The sequence below is a fragment of the Elgaria multicarinata genome, chromosome 4, assembly GCF_023053635.1.
Source record: "Elgaria multicarinata webbii isolate HBS135686 ecotype San Diego chromosome 4, rElgMul1.1.pri, whole genome shotgun sequence".
Classification (NCBI taxonomy): domain Eukaryota; kingdom Metazoa; phylum Chordata; class Lepidosauria; order Squamata; family Anguidae; genus Elgaria; species Elgaria multicarinata.
The window spans coordinates 74,196,906-74,223,241 of record NC_086174.1 but is presented as its reverse complement, the minus strand read 5'-3'; the positions used below and the strand labels follow the sequence as shown (position 1 = coordinate 74,223,241).

General features: G+C 39.2%; 1 protein-coding gene across 3 annotated transcripts in view; it reads left to right on the top strand.

The window, feature by feature from the left end:
* The window catches only part of LOC134397695 (SAM and SH3 domain-containing protein 1-like), a 603,491-nt gene that overhangs the window by 390,323 nt on the left and 186,832 nt on the right, over positions 1-26,336 (top strand). The window lies entirely within an intron of this gene.

Below are 26,336 nucleotides of genomic sequence, written 5' to 3'. Positions count from 1 at the left end.
TTAGAAGGAAAGGGGGGAAAACAGATTGACACAGATCATTACAGTGGAAAGGGAAGATCAACATAAGTCGAGTGACCAAGCCTGTGCAAGCCAAAGCACTTTCTGCTAAGGCAAAGCCACCACTGGATACAACGATGGGATTTCATTTTAAAAAGAATAATTGATGTATGGGGAAGTATGAGAGCACCAGTAGACCCTCCACTATTTTCACTGGAGCACTTTCTACTTGCTACCCTGGCCTTGTCCCCAAGGTGAATTCTTTGCGCCCTGGGGGATGGGACAAATTAATGGGCAGTGAAGGGCAGGAACTGAAGGGAGCAGAATTGAGCTGGGTGCCTCTTCAGGGTGGGCTGCATCTGCCTCAGTTCTGCTCTTACCTGATCCCACCCCTAATCATAGGGTTGCCCCCAACCTAGATTTCTAGTTTCATGTCCAGGTATCCATATACACAGGAGGAAGTTTTTATTTCTCATTTGGAAAACAGTTTTCCCTAATGTTAGACCATGAGGAAAGGTACATGAATGTTTCCACTTGTGGCTGATCCTGACATTAATCTCTAGAAATAATTTAGAAGGGGCTTAGTGTGTGAAGTGCTTGCTGTGGGCAGGACTATAAGCTTGAGTAATGATACTAGTCTCCTTTCAGCCTGATGTGGGAGACTTTGTAATGGCTTCAGAAGTGAAATGCTTTGCTCACAGAATGCTCTCATTATCATTGGGGAAAAGTGAAAACATTTATGGGTTTTTTGATGCCAGCGTGACTTTTCTTTTGTGGCCCTACCAAATTATGCTACTTGGCCTAGAGATGGAAAATTCAGTTTGCCAACATGGTGCCTTCCAAATGTGTTAGACTACAATGCCCATCTAGTGGGGCATGATGGGAATTGTAGCCCAACACATCTGGAGGCCACCAGGTTGGGGAAAGGCTGATAGCATTGTTCTGGTATCATTCGGGCTCAGAGTGAGTTTTTGTATCATGTGCTCGCAGATGAAGTCTTAATTGTACTCATTCTCTTTAAAACAAGTTGCCCCTCACACCTGAGAAAGATACTTTCCCCACATTGTTTCTCCATACTGCTTCAGAAAATTGCTCATTGAGTTGAATTCACTGTCTCAATATAGGCATGGTGTCAAAAATAACCCTGTTGATTCCTTCCCCCATAAATGTCTGCTGGTTCATACATGGGAAGAGGTCATGCTTTATTATCATATCTCCCCACAGTGGTAATACTTTAATGCAGTTCAGCAAAGCACCCAATGAAAATGTACAGAAAATCTAGCCAGCAGTGCCAAACTGACTGACTGACTGTTGTAGGAACCGTTCAAAGGGCACAGACCTTCCTCTCTTTAATTGGCTTCAACAGTAAATTACAGGCAATCATATCAGATGTAACCATTAAGTATGCATTGCAGAATTAATTTTCCATCTAAAGGTCTCTTGGCATTTAGGAAGAGGAGTGACAGTTTTAAGCAAGAACTGGAAAAAGGAAACGGTGCATTGTTCTTCGATGTTTGTTCTATTTTTCAAGTCTAAGCTAGAGTGTTGAGGCTGTATGGTTAATGTTTAGAGTTTCTCTTTCAATCAGAAAATCCAACGTATAGATAGGAACATAGAGAGCTGCCTTATGCTTAGACCATGGGTCCATTTAGCCCAGTATTGTCATCACTGACTGGCAGCGGCTTTCCAAGGTTTCTAGCAGAAGGTTTTCCTTATCTGGAGATGCCAGGGATTGAACCTGAGACCTTCTGCATACAAAGCCGGGGCCCTTCCACTGAGCCAGGATGTTTCTTGAAAGTTCCTGCTCTGTCAGATATTTGACATTTGCAACACTGGAATTGAAGGCATGAAGATATGCAGGATATCTTTGGAATATTTGGCTAGGGATGGATCAGTCTGGCCATTTCAGTTTCTCTCCCTAATCAGGCATTCATTCTCCCAGTATTTTAACAGTCTATAAATTAATTTTAACCTTGCTGTTTTAAATTTGTATTTTAAATTTGTATTTTTGCATTGCTGCTGTTTTTATCTTGGTTGTGCTTTTATATTGTATTTTATATTATGGTTTTATACTGTTTTGTTTTGAATTGTCTTAATTTTGTAAACCGCCCAGAGAGCTTCAGCTATTGGGTGGTATAGAAATGCAATAAATAAAATAAATAAATAAATTATTAAAACTGGTATTACTCACCCCTTTGAGCATGAATGGGGCCATGCCAAGTAACCTGATCACACAGGGTTCTGAATCACATGGAAGCCTACACACATACAGCTGTGCACACATACCATATGTGCGGGTGCCTTTGGACAGAGCTTTATGGTGACACGAGAGGCTTAGGATGAGTAATACCAGTTTTAATAACACCTGAATAGGACTCGTGTTTCTCATTTTTCCAGTCTTTATTTATCTACAATATTTATATATCACTCCCCATTGAAAATTTTGCAGCAATGTGCAAGATAAAATAAAATAAAAACAGAATAAAACACATTAAAATAGATGCAAAATGTACAGTAAACTGTGGCTAGTCTTAATTTCTTTTCTTCCGTTTCTGCAGCTGTTTTCTCCTTTTTAAAGTTTGGCACACACATTTGTATATATTATCCCTGTGTATTTCTCCTAATAGAAGCATTCTTATGCTTTTTTGCCTAATATGCATTTTGTACATTATTTTTGTTCCCAGATTTTTGTGTGCAAGTTTTCATAATGTATTTTGGTATGTACTTTTTATTGGAGAACTGCATTGCAAAATTTGAGGAAGTGTGAATATTGAAGAATAACAGCATTTTAGTTTGCATACTTGTTTGGGAAGTGCAAATTAGTATAAGTTTAAATTAAAATGCAAACCAGTTCAATTTCTCCCCTTCCCTATTTTTGACTTGCTAGCTAAACAGGGTGATTAAGAATATACCTTTAAAAAAAACCCTGAATCCTTTGCTCAGAAACAATCTATGTAAAATTAATATATTTGCATATTTTACCTATTTCACTGCATATTCTGTTTTCGTGCATTTGTGACCATAATCAAGAACTTGTATATGTATCTATGATTTTCATTGCTGACTATGGCAAAGTTCCTTGAGTAAAGAACACCCGTTTTCCGTAGGTAACGTAGAAACTCACTTATTATTTCATGGGAAGGAAGGCCTGTCCGCACATTGTAGGGTGCAGATGGATTGGTATGGGAAGAAATGGTCCATAAGTTATGAGGTGTGAGTTCCTACTGGGAATTGAGATGTCCTTCTGGAAATATCTGGACTTTCCCCAGCAGGGCCAGCCCAAGACATTTTGCTGTCCTAAATGTGGAATGGCATACCCTCTCCCATTCCACATATTGGGCTGGCAACTGAATCTTACTGGATAGATAATTCAGTGGTCTTTGCCTAATGCTTTTGTTTTATCTCCTGAACCTGTTATCTTTTGTTATTATTTGATGCAATATTTTTATATTTTATAGTTGGTTTTAATTGTTGTTAGCTGTCCCTCATGAGTGGAATACAGGCATTAAAATGGCACATCCCAGGCCACTAATATAAAATTGCAGCTAGAATCACTTGCAATGTCTTTTAATATGCTTCCCTTTGCCAATTTCTCTCCATTGTGGCTTCTTGAAATTACTTACAGTGCAATCCTATGCATGTCTACTCAGAATCAAGAGCAATTGTGTTCAATTGGACTTAATCCCAGGTAAATGATCATAGGGTTGAAGCCTTTATGATTAATTCTTAGTACAATTATGCTGAAATATAATCAGAAGTATTAAATATCTCTCTGAAAACCAAGCCTTTGATTTTTAAAAGTAACTTCTTTTGGTTATTTAACTACATTCCTTTCAGACAATTGGTTCACTGGGAAGCAGGCAATATTTTTAAAATTAGGTTGGAGGTTGTATACTTCCCCAGAGTAAAGTCAATATACTGATGTGTTTATCCTCTGCAATAATAATATTTGTCCATGTGAGAATATGTATGGGGGCTTCTTGCCATACCATATGGCTTATTACCATTCTCAAATCCAAACAGTAACAGCTGCCGCAGTTATGTGAGATGGGTTTTCTCAAATTGGAGATACGCAAGACTACTGGATGATGGAGCTGCTGTCTATAGATTTATTCCAAATAGCATAATTGTCAGCTGACATTCTGCCCATCATTCCCCCCCACCTCTCGGAGCATATTTTTTTCTGTTGTGCACTTTTATAGTGGAGTAAATACCAAAAGGCTTACGAGGAAAACAAGGCATTGACTGAATATTTATGGGAAAAGTAAGAAGGGCTACCAGAAACAGAACAGAAACAGAAGAGATCAAGAAAAGGTGGCAAGAATATACGGAAGATCTGTATAGGAAGGATAATAATATCGGGGATAGCTCAGACGGTGTGGTCAGGGAGTTAGAGCCAGACATCTTGAAGAGTGAGGTTGAATGGGAAGCATTGCTAATAACAAGGCAGCAGGAGACGACGGTATCCCAGCTGAACTGTTTAAAATATTGCAAGATGATGCTGTCAAGGTGATGCATGCCATATGCCAGCAAATTTGGAAAACGCAAGAATGGCCATCAGACTGGAAAAAATCAACTTATATCCCCATACCAAAAAAGGGAAACACTAAAGAATGTTCAAACTATCGGACAGTGGCACTTATTTCACATGTCAGCAAGGTAATGCTCAAGATCCTGCAAGGTAGACTCCAGCAATTCATGGAGCGAGAATTGCCAGATGTACAAGCTGGGTTTAGAAAAGGCAGAGGAACTAGAGACCAAATTGCCAATATCCGATGGATAATGGAGAAAGCCAGGGAGTTCCAGAAAAACATCTATTTCTGTTTTATTGACTATTCTAAAGCCTTTGACTGTGTGGATCATAACAAACTGTGGCAAGTTCTTGGTGGTATAGGGATACCAAGTCATCTTGTCTGCCTCCTGAGGAATCTGTATAACGAACAAGTAGCAACGGTAAGAACAGACCACGGAACAGCGGACTGGTTTAAGATTGGGAAAGGAGTATGGCAGGGTTGTATACTCTCACCTTACCTATTCAACTTGTATGCAGAACACATCATGCGACGTGCTGGGCTTGACGAAGGCTGGAGTCAAAATCGCAGGAAGAAACATTAACAATCTCAGATATGCAGATGACACCACTTTGATGGCTGAAAGCGAGGAGGAGCCTTATGACAAAGGTGAAAGAAGAAAGTGCAAAAGCTGGGTTGCAGTTAAACCTCAAAAAAAACCAAGATTATGGCAACCAGCTTGATTGATAACTGGCAAATAGAGGGAGAAAACATGGAGGCAGTGACAGACTTTGTATTTCTGGGTGCAAAGATTACTGCAGACGCTGACTGCAGCCAGGAAATCAGAAGACGTTTACTTCTTGGGAGGAGAGCAATGACAAATCTTGATAAAATAGTTAAGAGCAGAGACACCACACTGACAACAAAGGTCCGCATAGTTAAAGCAATAGTATTCCCCATTGTAACCTATGGCTGCGAGAGCTGGACCATAAGGAAAGCTGAGCGAAGGAAGATAGATGCTTTTGAACTGTGGTGTTGGAGGAAAATTCTGAGAGTGCCTTGGACTGCACGAAGATCAAACCAGTCCATACTCCAGGAAATAAAGCCAGACTGCTCACTTGAGGGAATGGCATTAAAGGCAAAACTGAAGTACTTTGGCCACATAATGAGAAGACAGGATACCCTGGAGAAGAGGCTGATGCTAGGGAAAGTGGAAGGCAAAAGGAAGAGGGGCCGACCAAGGGCAAGATGGATGGATGATATTCTGGAGGTGACAGACTTGACCTTGGGGGAGCTGGGGGTGGCAACGGCTGACAGAAAGCTCTGGCGTGGGCTGGTCCATGAAGTCACAAAGAGTCAGAAACGACTGAACGAATAAACAACAACAACCTAGGTTGTAATCCTATACACACTGCCCAGGGAATGCGCCCCATTGAACACAGTGGAACTTACATCAACTCCATTCCATGCATGTTTACTTGGAATTATTTATTTATTTGTAATATTTATATAGCACCAAATATAATAAAATCCCCAAGGAATTCACATATCAGCTTGAAACCTGATCCTATGCATATTTACTTGGAAATATGCCCTACTGCAAGGCTAGGGAATCTCAGGCAAAGTGACCAAATCTGGCCCCTCTCCAGTGCCCCATTCCAGCCCTCTAAAGATTCCCAGGCCCCCTTCACCTCACCCCATCCCCTTTCCCAGTCATTTGGTAGTTTCCCAGGTTTTGTACATTTTCCCCCTTATTCTAAATTTCCCCTTTGAAATGCTTCTGTTAAGGCTTAGCTACTGGCACTAGTAAGACATTTGTATCCCACTCTGTATCACAAGAATCTCAGATAAAATCATACAAACAATATAAAACAATAAATATTCATAGCTAAAAACAAATTAAATCATTAATAAGCTAAAACCAGTATAGAGTTTAAGAACAGTAAAACCGATTAAAAAAATTAAAACTATGTACAGGCTTGGTGAATTTTGCCATCAAAGGTTTTGTTAAAAAGCCATGACTTAATTTGGCACTGAAATGAAACCAGTGCTGGCGTCAGTCAGGCCTCCAAGGGGAGGGCATTCTGCAGATGGGGTGCCACAACAGAGAAAGCCCTCTCCCACCATAGTGTATGTCTCGTGTTGGTGGAACACAGAGGAGGGCTCCTGCATCAGATATCAAATCTCAGACAGGCATATATGGGTTGAGGCGCTCCCTCAAGTATCGAGGTCCCAAGCCATTTAAGGCTTTAAATGTCATTACCAACACCTTGAATTCTGACCAGAAGCTTATTGGCAGCCAGTGCAATTCCTTTAAGACCAGTGTTATATGGTCTCTGTAAGATGTACTGGTCAGCAAACTTGCTTCTGCATTTTACACTAGCAACCCCAGGGCGACCCCACATAGAGTGCATTGCAGTAGTTTAATCTGGAAGTTACCAGTGCATGCACTACTGTGGCTAGGTTGTCCTTGTCCAGGAAAGGCCATTGTTGGTGGATCAGCCAAAGCTGACCCCAAGTACTCCAGGCCACCAAGTCCACCTGGGCCTCTGGTGACAAGGATGGATCTAGGAATACTCCCAAGCTATGCACCTGCTCCTTCAGAGGGAGTGCAACCCCATCCAGAACAGGTTGCTTACCCAATTCCTGGACTCGGGAACCTCCAATCCACAGAGCTTCTGTCTTATCATGATTCAGCTAAGGACTTTAAACTAAAATATGCTAGTATTTTTTTGTACTTTTGACAACATTCCTTTGACAATATGCCATCCCTGAGATCTTCCCCAAAATTGAATCTGGCCCTCGGGCTGTGAGAGGTCCTGCAGTCCTGCCCTGCTGTTTTCATTGTGACTTATTCACTGATATGTTTGCAGAGGGTGGCAGCCTCGACCTGCTGCATGAACATTCCTCTACATTCAAAATATAAGAGCTGATCTACACCTTCAGGGAGGAAAAACTATGATGTAGCTAAGAATGAGGGAGAAATTCATTCAGTTCACATCTTAATGCAAATTTGCTTAATTCTACACTTTCAAACCACTGTGTGAACCAAATCTCAGTCATTGTTTGAAATTTGCTCTTCTTTGAATTTTGCAATGGAGTCTAAAAACGGCCTATAAAAGTGTGTATTTAAGGGGAAATAATTCAAAAATTATGTTAAGAAAATTGCTTGCAAAAAGGTATAGGCATAAAATACATAGAAAAGAGTTCAGTGATGGGATGCCACTATTGCATTCATAGAATCATAGAATAGTAAACTTGGAAGGGGCCTATAAGACCATCGAGTCCAACCCCCTGCTCAATGCAGGAATTGACCCTAAAGCATCCCTGACAGAGGCGTCGTTTCAGAGAGATTGTATTATGTGTGTCGTGCCTCCCGCCACCGCCGAAAGCATTAGATTGGCCTCACTCCAGCCAAGCTTAGTCATGATTAAGTCTCACTAACCTTATCTTTCAACTTCTGCCATCAGTAATTTCCACCTTGTAGCCATTTATGAGGACTGTTTATTGTTTCTTTCAGGTTTTAACACAACATTTCAATAAATACTTGAATTCCAATATCACACATTTGAATGGGGTGATTTATCAATGCCACTCGATTCCTTCAGCCTCAAGACAGCAGCCACATGTCATTAAAAAAAGGAGGTTACATATCTAGCCTTTAAATCCAAGCTTCCTATTGGAAGTGGCATTTAAGCCTCTGTCATTTCAACACCTCTGAGGGGCTTTCTGGAACCATTTTTTTTCCACATCTGCACTTTCCCAGTGGGCTAGGCAATTGAAATACTGTATTCATTAGGATTTATCTCACTAAAGCACATTCAAAGGAGAACGGCACGATTGTAAGGAACATTCTCTAGGCATACCCATTAGCAAAAATATATACAAATATCAAATGCAGCTTTTCAGCCCTTGCCACTTCTTTGGCAAATTAAATAGGTTTGCTTTAAAAAAAATGGCATCACTGCCTTGTGGTTCAAAGAATATAGCAATAGGTGCTTTGCACTGGTGTGATGGGACAGCTTTTCCTCTTGATTCAGCACTAAGTATCCAGTTTAGCTTGGGTGGCCTTGGGCATGGTGTTAAATCTCAACTTAAACTACTGCTTAGTATTGAAATCATAACTCACCTTTGGGATAGGTCAGGATTTAGGACTAAATTTGGTAAATAAATAAGCAAACATGAATAAATATCCTCTTATCTGTGAATGTTTTCCCAGTACAAATTTATACCATAGAAGCTGTAAGCTATATGTGTGATATGATTGATTTAACCTAGTTTTTCTTCAGAGGGAGGGAAGTGTGGTGTCGTGCCTAAAGTGTAGGGCTGGGAGTCAGGAGATCTGGGTTCTAATCCCCATTCAGCCATGGAAACCCACTGGGTGACTTTCGGCCAGTCACAGATTCTCAGCCCAGCCTACCTCTCAGGGTTGTTGTGAGGATAAAATGGAGAAGAGGAGGAGGATTATGTATGCCGCCTTGGGTTCCTTGGAAGAAATAAGGCAGGATATACCTGTAATGAATAAATAATAAATAATGCAGCTTGTTGCTTCTCAGTCTGAGGGATCTTACATTCACTCAAGGAAGGCTGGTGGCTGATTCCACTCTGGGTTTTTGTTACAACCAGTCAAAAGCCTAAAGGAGCTATCCAAGATGCTGGACCAGTTTTGGGAGTAGTGGTTAGCACCTTGGATAGATCCCTTAGACTTCTGGCTGTTTGCATCTAAAACTTAGAATGGAATCTCTGGAACTCTCCATTCACTGCTCACATTTTAAAGAACTGATTTTGCAGTTAGACTCTGGTGGTAGCTGTTCAGCAGTTGTAAAGATTTTAAAGGTTTCCTTTTCTTAAAAAGAAAGAAAGAAAATCTGTGTTGCTTTTGAATTAACAGCCTCCTCAGCTACTATAACAAAAACAAAATGTTGCCAGTTCCTATTTTCTTGGGTCCAGTGCATAATAATAAATTGTTCTCGGTTGTTCTCAGGAGACAAACTGAGTGAGGAGGATGAATTCCAAAAAGGTGTTCATTGTTAATCCAGTCAGAAAATAATTTCACTTTCAGATGTTTCTTTAAAACACTATTGCTCTTATGACACTATTTGCCTATTCAAAATAAAGTTTGATACTGGGGTGTCTTTTTCTCCTGTCTCAGGAGAGAACTGGTGGTCCTGTGCCATAAGTTTGGGAAATTATTTACATGTTCAGTCTTTACTGCAAGCCAGTGCGTTGGATCAAGACTTACTCAGGCTGAAATCAATGAAAGAAGCTAGTCATGACTAACCTATGTCCCGTTGATTTTAGTTGGTCTGTTTTAAGCATGACTAAGTCTGGATCCAACCCACTGACTTTAATTCTGTTAAACAGACCCAATAGGTTAACCTTTTCGTGGAGTGATCAGTCACTAATATTCACAATAACTGAACTAATAAGGGAAGTTAGCATATTGGTGACAGGGCCAGCCCTAGTATGCAGCAGATTAAAGCGATTTTCATTAGGTGCCCCATGGCTGGGGGGCAGGCGGGGAGGTAATAGATGAAGGAAGAAATTGGTCTGATCGGTGTCCGCCCTAGCAAAGTTGGGGCGGGGGAATTTGGGTTCCCCTTCAGACAGCAAAATATTTTTCCTTCTTTCCATTCCTACCTTCATTTTGTTGCCATGCAATTCCCTCTCTATTTATTAGGTCAAATTTTCTCTGTTATAAATGTGAATTCAATCCTATGCTTGGAAGTACAATGAAATTACTTTTAATGAAGATTGTTTCAAAATCATCGTTTCAAAGTAGACTCTGAAGTACATTTCAAAGTTAGAAGAATATCTGCACCCATGTGGTTTAGTAAAAATAAGAATGACGTTGTTGTTCAGGAAAACCTCCTAGATTTCAAAATTTCACTAAGGAGTGCTATCATACTAAATGACTTTTAAAAGCACTTAACATTTGCTTGTGATCAATACAGTCTTGCACACATCTGGTATAAGGAACCATTCGTTCCCCACACATAACTCTCTCGACCGCATGCTTACTGACATTTGACAATGCGCCTCCTGGTAGATCATATGCTCAATGTGTGTGGTAAACATTTGTTTGGTAAACTTTTGTTCTTATCATTGAGGTTGGCTTCACATACTTTAATCATATCATCCTTCCACATTCATATTTAGGATGGTAGAATAGGAAAATGGATGCATAATTTGATCTTCTATTTCTGCAGAGTACAACTACCCAAACATGACAAAGAGTAGATGTACAAATGTCTCGTGTACTCACATTTCGTATTTCCAGAGTATTTTCTTTTCTGAGGTGTGTGAACTGTAGCCAAAGTTAACATCCATGCCACTTTGCCATTTCTCTACAACATCTTCCCACAGAAGGAACCAGTTTAGAATGTCTTGGACATGTATTAGCTAGCCTAATTGTGTGATTCAATTTAACTTTCATAGTTTCCCCAAAGAAAACTGGGAAATTGAAGTGCTGTATAACAGACCTGGGGAGAAGGGGTCTCACATGAGAGTGACAGAAGGGCTCTGCTTCACTCCCTCCACCCCAACTGCAGCTTGCAGACAAAGGGAACTACTAGCCTGATCTCTTCGGCTCCACAGTACCATCGCTCAGTTGGCTTGGGAAGTGTGCTGCAGTTTTCAAGCGCAACAGAATGGGGTCCCATCAAGACAGGTATAATTGATGTGTTTATTCTGTGCTGCTTCTCGCTGCTGTTTCTGAGTAGACATGCAGAGCAGAGTTTGAGGGGATGCTTTGTGGTAGAAATGCAAAACAGTGGATTTGTGTATGATCTCAGAGCTTACCACTGGATTCCAAATACTGTTTTTCTTTGTGGCTCTGAGGGTAGCATTATGATCATGATTATTATCATTTCATTCCCTGTATACTCAGCTCAGCAGGCATGCTCTCGCAGTGTCCCCTTTTGCAATGGATTGCAATGGATTATTATAACTGTTTTATGTAGCTGTATTGATTTCCCCACCCAACCGCTTTGCACACATGAGCTTAAAGTTCATGTCCCTCAGTTTTCCCTTTCTATGGTACAAGCTATGGGATTCAAAAGACTGCTCCAAAAGACCCCTTGGCTTGGCCTCTGGTGATCCTACCCTCAGCCCCACCATAATCAGTGGGCACCAGCTGCTGTCACTGAATGGTTTTACTATTGGGCAGTTTAAAGAAACTGGTTATGTCTAATAATCAAATCATGCTTGCAACTATGCTAATTTTAGTCAAAATACTAATAGTAAAATATTGCGGGAGGACGATGACAAGCAGTACCAACTTTAAGGACTATATTTGGCAGAACCATGGCAGAACCATATTTGGCACAGAATAAGAATAAATAAAATTTAATTTATAAGAAATTTTGGAAGGGATGAGATACAAAAAATATTCCTTAGAATCATAGAATATTCAGTATTGGAGACAAAAATATAAATATGGATGTTTTAACAATATGATGAAAGATGGATTGTACATTGTGAACTGCCCAGAGAGCTTCAGCTATTGGGCGGTATAAAAATGTAATAAATAAAATAAATAAATAAATAATATTTGTAGTAACTCTAAAAATACTGATTTGTTTATGTTCTCTTGTTTAATAAATATTTTTTAAAATAAAACTTAATCAAACTTGGCTAAGAGAACAAGGAACTTTATATCTAAAGAGGCTCTTTTTGTAATAAGTATATTGCTGAAGAATTTTTCGAGCCTTCACAGGAAGTTTTATTTTTGAACAATTAAGTACTGTAGCTTCATTCACTAGATTATAACTGGGTGCCCTGTGTAGAAATTACTTTTGAGAAAACCAAGGAGCACTTTTTACTCTTTCTACTTGAAGAGCATAAATTATGCCTTCTGGAGGGATCTCTTGAAGAGCAAATGGGCAATAGATCTTCAGGATCATCTTTTACTTTCTTAATTATACAATGAAAGTGATTGGAGGAAAATGGATTTTTACTGCAGATAATAAATGAAAATTATTTATTCAAATTGTAATAGCATTTTCCGCATCTTTACAAACTGGTCTTATTTTTCCATCAGATTGACAATGTCTTTTCTTTGGATTTAAATTCTTCTTTTTCATTTTAATTAACTTTTAAAACTTATGTAAACAAGGAAAAATCTAACTTGAAATATTGTATGTGTGCATATGTATGTGCGTGTTTTATATATTTTCAGTTAAGTCGCACAGAAGAATGTTTGCAACTAGTAGATGTATAACATTCTCAAATGGTGCTAGGAAGTGTTGTGGAAGCGAAACACCTAGAACAGTCTCCAAGCTGACAATACTACGAACCTAAATTAGGTTGTGCCAGTGTAAATGACATTAACACAACACCAATAGTGTTCACTGGTGCAAGAGGTTACCTTCGAGAACCTGTAGTACCATCAAATGCTATTGGCATTGTGCTAAGGCCGCTTATACTAGTGTAATAAAATTTACTTTAGCTGTAGTGTTGAATTGGATACTACCCCTCATTAGAATCTGGTGTAGTGTAGTGGTTAAAATATGTGCAGTGAACCAGGAAATCCTTGTTTAAATCCTTCCCTCAGCTGTTAATTTATAATAAGGCTGCCTTAGGCACAATCATCTCTCAGCCTCAGAGCCTAGGAATAATAATAATGGCCCACCTTTGTTGTAAGGGATTATTGAGATACAGTATGCAAAGTCAGGGTAGATGGATTGCTTTAATTCCAATTCATGCCACATTCATACATTTTCATTTTTTAGTCCTATTTCTGCAGATTTGGGGGAGGGGGATCTGCATGAAATACTGCCACTCTACTCCCAAACAAAAGGAATTACTCATTGTCATGAGGGCTGACTTTTTAAAAACATTCATATATATATATATATATATATATATATATATATATATATATATATATGCAGCTAGAAATTGTGTCTGCTGATGCACATATTGAAAGTGGGGTTGTAAATACAATGAAGTCCCTCCTAGGAACATTGTACAGGGTGGAAAAGGTGGTTTTCCCCTTGGAACCTCTCAGTCATCATGTCCTGTCGCTCCTGGAGACATTTGTAGTCCTGACTTTGCTTCACCACTGAGTCATAGGGGCTCTTCAAGTGATAAGAGATGGGAAAATGTACATGCTTTTATGAAACAGGCCCTCTGGTGCCTGACATCATGCAATACACACTGATCGGACATTATCAGGTTTAAAACATGTTGCTGATATATACACAATACTAGTTCAGTGAAAGACTAGGAAACATTACAGTGCTATTGCAGAGACTATGCTTGGACACCACAAACAATCCAAACTCAATATAAGCAACTTGGCTTGTGGTGTACTAGCTGTTAGCAAACATAAGGGTTGCATGTTTTCCACACATCACAACTTTTAAAAAATCTTTTGGAGAAACCTACAGATACATCTCTTCCAAATCTAAGTACTAGAATAATAAGAGAAGTAGTAAAGTACCAGAAAAATTAGGCCTTCTATGATTTTGCTCTCACAGACATTTAATCCACCACAGAATGTTTTTAGTCCCATTATTATTATTATTATTATTATTATTATTATTATTATTATTATTCTCCATGAGATTATTTCCCACCAAGTATCACATGTTAAATTGATTATGTACTGTATAATTTGAAAAGAATGCATTCACAATTGGATTTATACAGTCTGTCTAAGAACTACCTCAGCAATCTCTGTCACATATAACAGGTCCAGTCCTCCATTTTCCTCTCCCCACCCCCCACAGCCCAAGTGTTTCAGATTATAATGAGTCAACTGCAACTCTGCAGAACTACTAATTTCAACCCACTTGTCCAAAGGGACAGGCAAAAACATGCAATTTTACAGCAATTATAATCAGAGAAGAATACTTAGTGGTAATGGTAGGCAGAAAAACTGACAGTCAAGAATTTAAATCAGCATTTGCTAGTTTTTCTGGTTCATATATTTAATCAAATATGGCCTTGACAGTCTTCATTAAAAACTAGTTATTGGTAATTCAAAACAATATTGGCATGCTGCACAAGAACACTTTGACATCATAGACTATGTACATTTGTCTGTCTGCCTACACATACACAAAATTATATTGATGTGGTTCACACATAATGACAAGTAAGAGTACAGGTTTTGTATGGGTGGTTGTTGAATTACGAATTGTTGTTACATGCGAACCCTGCACTATGGTTTAACTATGACTTGTTAACCACTGAAAACCCAGGAAGAGAACCCTTTGTTTGTTGTTGAGTTGTAAACTCTGGGTTGGTTGTGGTTAACAGCTCATAGTTAAACCATAGTTCAGGGTTCATACATAATGACAATCCATAATTCAACAGCAACCCACAATTGAACAACAACCCATACTCAACTCATATGCAACTTATATTCTAAGTTGTTATTATGTGCAAACCAGGCCATCATATCATAAATTCAGTTTACATAAATTCATCTTGCATACCTACCACATTTCTAATTGTTATTATGGGGTGGGGAGACCTCTTCCAATGCAAAGATTTTTAATATTTGAGAAGTCCTACAATTCTATATTTCATCACCTGGACTTGTCATATTTATACATTTATGCTTCTGCCAGGAACTGCACATTCCACTATCTGCTATTGTAAATATTTGAAAGAGGAAAGCAACGGGTTGGATGCTACTATGAGCTAGAAGTCACTGTTACAAATTTACTATACTTGAACTATAGATCGTAAATGTTCAACAAAGTAAAATTCACTACTTCACACTTCAAATTATTTATTGTTATTGCATTTATATCCCACCATTTTCCTTCAAGGAACCCAAGGTAGTGTACATAATCCTCTACAACAACAACCCTGTGAGGTAGGTTGGGCTGAGAGCCTGTAAGCAGCCTAAAGTCACCCCAGTGAGCTTCCATGGCCGAGTGGGTACTAGAACCCAGATCTCCCAACTCCCAGTCCAACACTCCCAAATTGTACATCTTGGTTCTGGTTGTACATCTGAACTGGGTCTTAGAGTTGCTGAAGAAGTTTGTTTGTAAAAAGCTGAGAAAGTATCTTTTAGCAGACCTTGAATTTAATGAGAATGCCATTTTAATGAAATGAAGTCCATAATGGCAGTCTACAAAACCGTTAATACTGCATTTTCAGACGCTGCTCATATTGTGCAAAGCATTTTATTTGGGCTTTAGGGTTATAGTCAAAGTAAGTGCAAATCCATAAATACCATTTCCATGGCATAATTACTGATTAGCATAATTATGTCCTAATGTAATTTCCATAATTTATGTCTTGGCAGATTGGCAGAAAGTTGCTTTCTTCTTGAGCTGGTTAGAATTTGCTTATTAGATGAGGTCGTTGATCTACAATTAAGTCATTTTTCCCTTGTAGCACTAATATTAATGGAGCCCTTCATCATGGAAAGGCCATCTTGCTCTCCGGTAAATAGCGGGAGGAAGTCCTAGGGGGATTAACTTCTTTTCCATTGCGGTAAGAAGCATTCACTAGACACTAAATGACAGAATTAGACCACAGCTCCGTTTGTATGAATGAACTAGAAATCTTTCCTGTGTTGAGATGCCTCCCGTCCATAAATTCCAATCTACACAATCATTCACATCTATAACAGTGTTGAAATGAACTACCCAACATAGCTCCTCAACTTCCAGTGTGTTTCTTCCCTGCCCTTATGTTACTATTGCTGTTTCTTCTGCTGCCATTTACCAGAGTCCTCTTCCCACCCCAGCATGGTTACCCCACATGTTTTCCCCGATTAAGATTGGTAGCAGGAATAGAGTCATGTGTGTAGCCTCCATAGCATTGCGTTTTTAAAATATGGAGCAGTGTTATAAAGGCCATGGATGGTTCTCTTATTCTCCTGTCTAAGAGCCAGCACATCTTTTTAAGTCCAGAGTTCTGTTCTACAAGGTAGTGCTAGAGAACCTGCATACATCACATTCTTGTTCCCTCCTCAAAGCTCTTTAAACTTAAAAGATAGAATGACTGTTTTGGATAAAGGAAAATGCTGTGGCAGATGCACATGCAGCTTTGTTGTCCTTGCTAACAGTGTGGGTGCAATTATGGCAGCAATAAGTGTGTGTCTGATCAACTGGAAGCAATTATTATTCACTACAGGAAACAGGCACATCCTAAATGACAAGGTACTATGGCCAACAGTTATAAATTTCTGAATCTACCTCAGCTCTGATTCGTCCTGTTTTTCCCCTTGTGGTTTATTTATTAAATAAAAACTTTAGGGGTTTCTTTTACCACATTTCCACCCCCACCCCAAGTTAAGAACCATAAGAAGCGAGAGAGCTTTTGAAGTTGCTCATTAAGTGTTAGCACCTGGACAGTGGACTGAGTAGGCATTCAGGTGACCTGGTGACAGTCTCTCCCAATTCGATTGTATTTTTGTCTAAATTATAGTCATTCTGTCTAAACTTGAATCTCTACATATAAATTAGTAGATGCTAAGGTTATGCAAATTGGTGTTTCTTTGACCTCTTTTTTGGGGTGATGCATTTCTTCTTTTTGGTAATGCATAAGTGGCCACCCTTAACATTGACAAACTGGAGTGCTAGCAGAAGAGGGTGACCAGAATGGTAAGAGGTCTGGAAAATATGTCCTATGTGAACAGTTGGAAGAACTTTGTATTAGCCTGAAGAAGAGAAGACTAAGGGGAGACCCAATGGTTGTCTTCAAATATCTGGTCACAGAAGATGGAGCAGATGGAAATTGCAGGGGAGCAGTTTTAAACTAAACATTAGGAGAAACTTCTTAACAGTATGAGCTGTTCAACAGTGGAACAAACTACCACAGGAAGTGAGGGGCTCTCTTTCACTGGAAGTATTTAAGAGGCTGGATGACCATCTGTCAGGGATGATGTAGTTGCATCCTGCATTGCAGATCTTCTGTTGTGCAGGGGGTTGGGCTATACAACCTTCAAGGTCCTTCTCACTCTGTGATTCTGTCTTCACCTTGATGAATGGATTAGCAATAGTGCCACAGAAATGTAGAACAGACGGTGTGGAAGGAAAAAGTCCAGTGGTCCTCAGCCTCAAAGGCGGACCTGCACATGTTTCCTGTATACAGGGTACATGCTGGTTTTCTTCCACATTCGATCATCCTATATTGAAATGGGTTGTCCTCTAGAAACCTTCCCAAGAGAAACAACTGCCTAACGCCACTATGATAAAATATTGGAAACCTTTTTTGAATCTGTTCAGAATCTTCATGGTCTGCAATCACTTTGTTTTTTCTTTTACATAACTAAATCTGTTAACCTATCTTCCCCAAATCACTGAAGAAATCCTTGCTAAAACAACACCTTATGTCACAGACTAAACTGCAAGCAATTTTGTAAAAAAAAAAAAACCCATCAATAATATGTAGGAAATGCATTTCAGACTCCCAGTTGACAACATAAAACTTAGGTATATGCCAAAACCAGGCACTTGGGGTTTATTCTAGTCTGCATATAGATCAGTAGCAGTCATCCATGGTGTTTTTCATGATATGCTTCAAAAGGCTTGGCTAGAGATAGATTTGTGGAGGCATTTAAATTTCAGTGTTTACTAGTTGCACCCAAATAATTCAGGGGAGGGGGGAACGGACTTGCTACTTAAATCCTTGTAGTGTGTAATCTTTAGCATTTAAGATGGCTTCAGGTTGCTTTACCCGTTTTAAATGCTAATTATACATTCCTTATCCTGACATTTAGTCACTTAATAATGTTGTTCTTATGGGTCTTTCAGAACAGCAACTAATGCCAAACATGGCATGTGGGCTTCTTCATCCTTCCACCCTACTTCCTTAGGGTTTAGATGAGAATGCCTTAACCTGTCTTTCTGGCATCAGCATTTTAAGGATGTTTTAAATGCTTTACTTATGACCAACCTGAGCTCGTATTGAAGATAGACTAGACAGCAACATACAATCATCCTTAAGCCAAAAGGTATCAATGATGCTAGACTAGAAAGCTACACACATTATCCCTAAGACCAAAGGTTTCTGGGATATCTGTGTCAGCTGCACATTATCACAGCGGGCTTTGAATCAAGTCGTTAGCTGTGCACAAGCAAGAGAATATCCACACATCTAAAGTTACGCAACAGAGTCTAACAGTGCAATGCATTTTTACTCAGAAATGAGCCTCACTTTGGCTAATAGGGCTTACTCCCTAGTAAGTGTGTTTATGATTGCAGCCTTAGAGTGACTAATGTTTAATTCTTACCTGGGACATAATATAAGGAAGGCATGGGGGTGGGGGTGGGGGTGGTAGGAGGGGAACCAAAAAATTGCATAAGTCTCCATGGTGCAAATGTGATAACTGATGTATGATAAGCATTTAAAAAGGAAGTAACGCTGGTGCTTTGCCTATGGGGTTGTTTGAAGGCTTTCATTTTTGATAGAAAGAAGAGATCAGTACCACGTCAAAATCCACATCTGCCACTTGGCAGAACAAAGGAAAAAATGCAAAGTGTGGCAGGATAATTCTTCAGTAACTTGGCATTCCTTGCCCTGTTTTGACAGATGAGTGGTATTTAACTATTGGTCGTTATGGATTATTCATGTGCATCCCAAAGGTCTTACTCTATGTGCGTGTCTTGCACTATTCATTTCCATCCCTGTGAATGAAACAGAAGTGGCTCTGCAACAAAGTTGAAAATGCAAAACAATTTTTTAAAAAGTAAACTGATTGCCTTTACAATGGGGAACTGGATCAGCTCCTATAACTTTTTGTCTGAGACCCAAGAAAAGTTGTGGCTTCTTTGTGATAAGAAAGAATTATTCATGAATTCTGACTGGCAGGCAGATTGCATCCTTTTATGTAAAACTGCTGAAAAAGATAAAAACACAGCAATGCAAAAGTTTTAGGAGCCTCAAAGCAAACATATTTTCATAATTCCATGCTGGGCCAACTGTTTTCTAGGTTTGTTTATTTGTTTATTGAATTGCACCTTCAGCAACAAGTGCTCCCAGGACAGGTTACAATAAAAACCAATCCAATAAATAGGATCAAGATTCTAAATCGCACAGGAAGCATTCATGTAGAGCAGACTCCTTGCTGCTGACATTTGCCATCCAATTCATGGAGGGCAATAGGAACAGTGTGCCAGAGGCTGAGGTGGAACTGGTCTCTCATACAATTCTAATCATGTGGCCGATTTAAACACCCGAATAGGGCTATAATTTCCAACTTGCATCAATGATCCTGGATTATTCTGTCTCGCTAAGCAATCAATGCTGAGAAAGTGAGAAGACCTCACTCTTTGGAACCTACCTGGTGAATGGCTGATGATGAGCTTCTCTACATGAGCGATCTATTGCACGCTTATGATTAGCCACTCACGGAAGTTTGTGGTCTGTCAGATGATGTTGTCAACCTCCAGGTGATTTCCTGCACTTCCCCCTCCCCCTTATCCTGCTTTAAAAAAACACAGAGATAATCAGCTATTTTTAAAAAGCACAAAATCAACCCCAAGTAAAGTTGACGTTGTGCCATAATTCCACTACTAGATGGCAATGTTTCATTAAAGTGAATGGAGAGTGCAGAGAGAAGTATTCAATCCAAATCAAATGGATATATGTGTAACTGAGCCAATTGTAATCCCAGAAAGTACAAACACGGGACTCCTTGTGCCTGTGATCCCCCATGGTTGAGTTTACCAACTTGTGGCCACGTTTGGACTAGCTCCTTTGGGATGGTTTGTTAAGCCTTTCAAGAATTCTCCATTGTGATTGCCTGAAGGATGATATCAGGAATCTTTCCCTCTCTTGGTTGGGTTTGGAACCAATTTTTGGAACTGTTGAGATGGCAACTGGGAAACCAGGTTGTTATTATAGTGAGTGGCATTTTGGACTGTACATTATCTTGGAGACTAAAGCTTTCTGACCATCTATCAGCTTTAAGTATTTTTGAAGTGTGTAACCATTAAGCTTTTCACTGTGAGATTTCCCTGAATAAAGGAAGTCTCACTGATGTGTGTGTCACATGTCAGTTTGCCAGCATGTGTAAATGCCAGAGGAAACAGGGACACATGACAAGTATTTGATAATTGATATGCAATGGTATTGTTCAAAAAATCAGCTGGCAAATTGGAAGATTTGCAGAGTTTCTAATTTTTATGGATATTTGGTCCAGCTCTTATTGTAGGTGATTTATCAGTATGATTGGTATACCTGTGCATGAGTATTACTACCCATTTGCTGATGTGCATTATTCAGCAGCCATATGGGGGGGGGGGCCTTTCTTGAGTAAGAAATACTATACAGAGGAAGAATAATTATTTCAGAGAGGAGTTTAAGACAACCAACCCCAAAAAGAGAAGATAGCCTTTCTTAATGTCTAGATAAATTAATTTTATCTTGAAGAAGAATGAAAAAGAGACCCAGCATACCATATTTCTTTGTTTTGTTTTGCTTTGCTTTGTGAGGTGCCTGCAATATAACCGTCCCACCTTATTTCCCCCCATTTTCTTCTAGCTGACTGTATATGTCAAAGGAAGCAGAAGGCTGTGCTTGAGTTCAGTGAGCTGGAACAGCATATTGATACACAGACCAGGGACCTGCTCAAAGAGTTATGCACTGGGCAATAAGCAACACCTTGAGTTCAGACGGAATGCACATCTGTGCCTCGTTGATAATGTAATAACCTTCATTACATTTTTGGCTGAGAGCACCTGTGCACAGCCCTAAGAAGTCAGCCCGGGGCAGCCATTTTGATTGAGGTGATATTAACAACTCTCATTAAAACTGATGGCTATAGTGGGGCTCAGCAGTCCTGCTGTAAAAGGCGTCTGTCTGCTGGTATTTCTGTTATCAGCCTCAATTTTCAAGAGTTCATAACCCAGCTATAAAAAGTTTGCTCTGTTCTGAGGTGAAGCTGCACTACTAAAATATACATATATATTTAAAAGACTGGGATTATTTGAGCTGAATTACTCTTTACCCACTGTTCATTTTGATTCAGTCATAAACTCACAGTGTCATAAGCCTTAGTGATGCAAAATGATACAGCAATATTTTATAATGAATTGAATTTTTTGATGACATTAGACTGCGGACATTTATCAGGAGGCTCGCTTTCAGACTATGACTTAAGTAGCCATAGGCCTGAGGCTGCCAACTGGATTATACCCTTCATCACTTGTAGAGGTGAGACAACTACTCTGTTACGAAAGCTGGGCTGGCTTCAGTTTTGAAACATGTGGATCAGCAGAGGAGATTATGAAATAAAACCTGAGGAAGCAAGATCAGGTAGGTCTAAAGGGTGTCCAGTTGCTTGCAGGTACCTAGTCTGAGGTTGACCCCAGGTGGGTACAGTTATAATGGCCTATCGGTCAACTGCAAGGAACTTGTGCAATCAGAAAGCTGAGAACTGTTCAGCATCTGAGATATCTCTGAAATAAGAGGGAAACAAAGGAAGGTTCTACTAGCTATCATCCACCTTCTAATAGCAGGTGGATGAAGGATCTGCTTCTTCAGGTGAGTCATAATAGACTACATTGCCATGAGGCTCTGGAAATCCCTAGGATTAGTTCAGGATTCTTCCAAACCTCATTGGTAGATTCACTATACACACTGGAGATAAGATTGTAGTCTCAGTACTGGAGTGTGACACACACGGAGAGCAAGCATTTGTCACTTGTTTTATTTATTACATTTTTATACATTTTTATTTACAGTAAACAATATAGCTCTTCAAAATAACGTACAAAGCAACACAAGTTGTGTTTTCTTCCAGATTCACACACATCTTGTTTCTATGTCTGAAGAAGCCATTATTACAATTCTAGGGAACAAAAATCTGTGAAGGGATGATAAGAGTAAGGAAAGAAACATTTGTCCATTTAGCCAAGAACTGATGGTTCTTCTGTAGTTAAATGTTTTCCTTAGCAGGTTTTAAAAACCTAATATATTTTTTAAAAATCGAACGGAAACTCTGAAAATATCATTCAAGTTTTTTTAAAAATAATATACAATGCAAACCCCAATGTTCTAGGACACAAATCAGATTAACATTTTGTTTTCCTACTTCCGATGGCACCTTCTGGTTTCTTATTTTCAGATTTCCTGAATAAGCTGCATCATGACCAACTGTCCTCCAGGAGGCAGTATAAATCCTGAATTTACTGAATGGGGATGCTACTATGCCCAGATATACAGGCCAATACACATGCTTTTTAACTTTTGTTCACATGCATAGTGCTTGAACTAAGGCAAATGTGTAAGGCACCAGTTCAATAATAACTAAGCAAGCAGTTATTTCAGATGCATATCCCTATTGACATATGGGAAGTAGGTGGTTTTACATTTTGCAGGTAATAGAAGAAAATGCAGATGAAACTAATTGCTAGCTGGGAGCATGTAATGTCTGTTTTGTAAGCACTGATTTAGGGGTTCAGACATTTGTGCTTTTAAGGAAAGTGTATGTTGTGTTGTTCGCTCGTCAGACTTTTATGCACCTTCTAGCACAGCGGTATCCAACATGTTCAGACCCAAGACCCAGCTCTAATTTCCAACCTACAACATCAGTCCTACTTTCACAATTTCACCTTTTGTTTTTCCAGGGGTGGGTGAGAGGGAATTCACAAGCTACACAATCATGATGGTATCAATAGAGCTATACAGAAAAGCACAGTATTTGGAACACTGTAGAAAGTTCTGAGAACATCCAGTAACCACCCCTTTGCATGTTGTTGTAATAACCATCTGGAAATTTTCATAGAATCATAGAATAGCAGAGTTGGAAGGGGCCTACAAGGCCATCGAGTCCAACCCCCTGCTCAATGCAGGAATCCACCCTAAAGCATCCCTGACAGATGGTTGTCCAGCTGCCTCTTGAATGCCTCTAGTGTGGGAGAGCCCACAACCTCCCTAGGTAGCTGATTCCATTGTCGCACTGCTCTAACAGTCAGGAAGTTTTTCCTGATGTCCAGCCGGAATCTGGCTTCCTTTAACTTGAGCCCGTTATTCCGTGTCCTGCACTCTGGGAGGATCGAGAAGAGATCCTGGCCCTCCTCTGTGTGACAACCTTTTAAGTATTTGAAGAGTGCTATCATGTCTTCCCTCAATCTTGTTACATTAAGCAATATATAAATCATTGTCATCATCATCATCATCTCAGAGGAACTGTTTCAGGGTTATGAATATGCAATACTCACAATGAGCTGTGGCATGTTGTGTGAACCCGGTCATACTTCGGGTTGTAGTTGTGTGTGAACCATGCCTACATACGCTTACAGGAAAAGGCCAATATCTAACTGAAGTCTCTACCCTAACATGTGATAAGTTCAAAGTGACTAGAAGCCTGATCCAAAATATATTTGCTTGAAATTAAGTCCCACTGAGTTCAGTGGGTCATTTTTCCACCTAAATATGCTTAGAAAATACAATCTTACTCTTGTGCTGTGACTTGTCAGCCTAGGAAACAAAGATGTAAAAATTGATTTCTGTTCTCAGTCTGGAATCTAATTATGTGGTTTAGGAGACAGAAACTGCTTCTCTTCAACCAATTCTGCATAAATTTAGCCAATGGAGTCACCTCATCGGACAAGATCTATTGTTTAGCACGATTGATTGATTAATATGGACTCTTTGGGTTAGTTTCTAGAAGGCTTTTGGGTGGTATTTTGTGTGTCCACTGAACTCAATAGTAGTCATGTTACAATGTCACCTTTCAGAAGAATTCACAAGGAAGTCAAATGGGATTATTTGCCCAGTTATTCACATTTGTGGATGGTTGACCCTTTAATGTGCCTCATCTTTTACTTTAAGACTGTCCATTATTTTACTCACAAACAGTGATCGATTTATGCTAATAACATTAAAAAGCAAGAATGTATTTGAAAATGTTCATACTATAGGAGCCATCTTTAGTTGTTTCCCTTCAAATTACCACATTCTTCTGTGTGTAACTCTTTGAGCTATGTTTTTGTTTCTATTGATCTCATTGTACGGTCTGGCATTTGTCTTCTATATGCTGAACTCAAAAAATACAGAGACTGAAGTTTCCAAAGATGCTCATAGACTAATTTAATGAAAATGCAGATCAATTTAGAGAAAAATTAAGATTACTAATAGAACTTTCACTGATATGTCAAAAACTATATATAACTGTTACATGTACTGAAATCTGTGAGTAACATAGTGTGCTCTATTCCTTTTATTCACACTCGACAGATATGTATTAATTTATACATTGAAAGTAGTCGATTGCATGCTTCCTTACTTGACAATAAAGAGGTAAAATCTAAAGAGTGAATTGCATTCTCCTGAGACACTTAAACCATTAAAAAAACAAAATAGGAATAAAATGCATTGACTTTTTCACCCATGCTTTTAATTAATTCTTTAGTTTTGTGTGAGAACAGTGATAGGCAACCTAGTGCCTTCCAGATGTTTTAGACTACAATTCCACAGTCTCTACCATTGGCTACGCTGGCTGAGGCTTATGGGAGCCAAGAGTCCCAAACATCAGAAGGGTACCAGATCACCTACTCATTGGGTGAGTATTTTAAATATACTCACAAGGTTTACATTTAAGATGTACCTACAGTTAGAATGAAATCTACATTTTGCTAAAGTCTGAAGGGAAGGTCTCAACGTTTTTCCCTTCCCTTCCCAACAGTAGCACAAAAAATAAAATAAAATCCAGAACTAACGGATTGAGGGCATTGGTCCATCTCAACAGATCTTAATAGCTCTGGATTGCACTCAGGAATTCTGCTTCTGAAGATGTGAGTACTGAGATGGTACCATTTGTTTGCTGTCATGTAAATACATAGATATCCCATCTAGGGCAACTAAGTTGGCTCTATCTGACTGTAATCTGTGTCAATTTAAAGTGAGACATTCTTAAATTGGCTTTATATTCTAGCCATGCTGGATTTTCATTTACATAATGAATAGGAGATATTTCAAAAGCACATTTATGTCACATGGAAAAAATACCTAAGACACACACATCCCAATGCAAAAATGTATATAAAAAGCTTTGGTGTGGTGGTGGTTAGGTTTCACTGCTCTGATCTATCTACCTCAATTCTATTAAATGTATATTAATAGTTGTCAGTTGTATGAACTCTGTTTGAAATGGCTTCCTAGCTAAATAATGATAAGCAGAGCAGTTGCTTCATCCCTTGCTAAAGACCCTGTGCTCAAGACCACAACAAGTATTATGAACTGAATTCATGTTATGCCGGAATTAAACTGCTGGAGGTGCTTGTGATTCTTCTTTCCCACTGCAAATTCAAAAGCAGTCAAAAGATTGTTAATTTAACTCAGGAAACTTTGGTGGGGGACTTTGTCAAAAACCTTTTGGAAGTCCAAGTAAACGTCTACTAGATCATCCCTGTCCACCTGTTTATGGACACTCTCAAACAGTTCTAAACGGTTAGTGAGCCAAGTCTTACCTTTGTGGAAGCCATGTTGATTTTGTTTCAGCAGGGGTTGTCCTTCTATATGCTTACTAATTTTATCTTTTATAATGCTTTCAACCAATTTACTTAAAAATAGATATTAAGTTAACTGGCCTGGGTATGTCTTGGATTCCTTTTAAAAAATTGATGTTACATTGGCCATTTCCCAGTCCTCTGATACTGCGGCTGATCTTAGGGACATGTTACAGATTTTTGTTAGAAGATTAGCAATTTCACATTTGAGTTCTTTAAGAACACTGAGATGGTTATCATCTGGGACCAGTGATCATCTGGGACAAGCTTTCCATTTGTCAATAATGTTGAGAACTTCATCTTTTGTCCCACTATTTGACTCAGTTCTTTAGACTGTTATCCTTTCCTAAAAACATCCGTTCAGGCACAGGCATCTGTCCTTCATCTTCTGCAGTGAGGACAG